The sequence below is a fragment of the Schistocerca piceifrons genome, chromosome 2, assembly GCF_021461385.2.
Source record: "Schistocerca piceifrons isolate TAMUIC-IGC-003096 chromosome 2, iqSchPice1.1, whole genome shotgun sequence".
Taxonomy (NCBI): domain Eukaryota; kingdom Metazoa; phylum Arthropoda; class Insecta; order Orthoptera; family Acrididae; genus Schistocerca; species Schistocerca piceifrons.
The window spans coordinates 492,155,265-492,157,504 of NC_060139.1; positions in this window are offsets into that span (position 1 = coordinate 492,155,265).

Sequence of the window (2,240 nt, forward strand, 5' to 3'; positions counted from 1 at the left end):
TGTCATGCTCAGTTATAACCTTTGAATGGAACGGGGTAATATGAAAGATTCATTGAAGTGAGTGTCTTTCTTGAAAATAGCAGTCCTTTGTGTCTGACAGTAGTTCATTACAGCACACATTTCGGAATGCATACCACTCTTTTACGATACTATAGCTGTTGTCGGTGGACTATCTACACACAGCGCACATGGATGTAGGATCTGTAACAAAAAGAAGACTTTGACAGCATTGCCACGTATCACTGCGTGATATTCATTCATTTTTACCACCATTTCATGGCTAATTTTATTTAGATTGTACTAGGTATACCAGTGATGTTTGATCTCACTCCAATTCTCTTGGGCAGGAACGCCCTTTTACCAGCGCTAGTCTGGCTTTTATGTCTTCCTTAATGCGCCCCCGTGTGAGCGTCATTTCGTACTTCGATTTGAGACTTAGAGAACTTGTCCTCAGTTGATATTTGTTGTTATCTTCGTCCGCCCGTCACGGGTTATTTTGCTGCTAGCTAACAGTGTGGGGCAGTAGGGAAAAGTGAGAAGAACATGCTCATCTTGCCAGCTCGCGAAATAGAAGTTTTCGATACACAAGATATCAAAAGCAAAACAAGTGGCGTGACAAAGGCACATGGGATGTGGGAAAATCGGAGCAGAAGAAAATGGAAGCTTTTGAGATGTGGTGCTACAGTGCTACTAGTGCGACCCTTTCTTTAGTTCTGTCGAGTGTTTCAGATCCCCATGTGGTCGGATTAAAGGAAGACGTCGTAGAAATTCAGAGGCCGGCTGCTAGATTTGTTACCGGTATGCTCGATAAACACACAAGTATTGCAAAGATACAGAGATACCTCAGGACCTCAAATGGAAATCCTTGGAGGGAAGGAGACGTTATTTCCGAAGATCGCTATTGAGAAAATTTAGAGGATTGGCATTTGAAGCTGACTCCAGAATGATCCTACAGCTAACAACGTACATTTCATGAAAGCAACACGAATATAAGATAAGAGAAATTAGGGCTCATTCAAGGGCACATAAACAGTCATTTTCCCCTAGCTCTATTTGCGAGTGGAACAGGAATGGAAATCGCTACTATTGGTACAATGTACTCTTCACCATGCATCGTGCAGTGGCTTGCAAAGTATGTATGTAGATTTAGCGGACATAGATCGCCACCTACCGTGAGGGTCAGTCGTTTCCCAGTCGCTGTTGGGTGTTGATGTTTGCACCGTTTGCTGATTTTGGGAAAATGTGACACAATTGCCGTAGTGCAGTCCATAATATGCGTAGCTAATTACTGCTGCCTTTGTCACGCTACTTGAGTTGCTTAATTTGCTTACAATTTTTGGTATCCTGTGTATCGAAAACTTTGATTTCACGAGCTGGAAGGCTGAGCAGATCTTTCTCAGTTTTTCCTACCGCCCCGCAGAGTGAGCGTCATTTCGTACTTTGATTTGAGTGTTAAAGAACTTTGCTCTGCTAATTTTTATTGTGATCTTTGTCCGTCGCTAGAGAAAATAAATGTTTGTTAATCTAAGTGTCAACTTAGATTCTAAGATCCTTTACAGTGAATTACTACTTTCCTCGGCTAAGACGAGCCATTAAAAATTAAGAAAAGAAACCTGGTGCACACTTAGCTTTGTTATCCTCATTGTGACGGTGTTATCATTGGGCATTTGTGGTCAGACTTAAAGACCAGTTTCAGAGAAAAGAACGAACACTGCAGTCATTCATCTTGCATGATCAAGGATTTATTCTGTAATGAACATTGCACTACCAACTCCTTAACTCTGATACAGAACTGGGATCCGATTTTCAAGACGAATAGGAATGACGCGGCTTTAGCATTATACTGCTGAGACGTATCTCAATGAAGTAGACTACTGAACCTCGCTGATGTCGTACCACACTGTGGTAGCAAGACTTACTAATGATGTATTAACCTTTATAAAATCGAGAGAAGCGCTATTCAATTGCGTCCAGAGTTTATTCATCGTCTTTGGCGGAGACGTAGCTTGCTACAGGCATAATACGCGTCTGGACAAAATGTTAGTCATCCCCCAGCAAACGCAGCGCTCTACTGTAACACCCAGAATGTATCCTTGATAAAGTCCACCGAGGCCAGACTCATCGACCAGCTTCAGCGAATCCAACGAGGCAGCGAGTCCACAAATTTCTTCAGTTATGCTCTGTCCAGCTGAAGCCACTCAGCAATGACTGAATCCCACGGAGCTTCCCAAATATTAGGA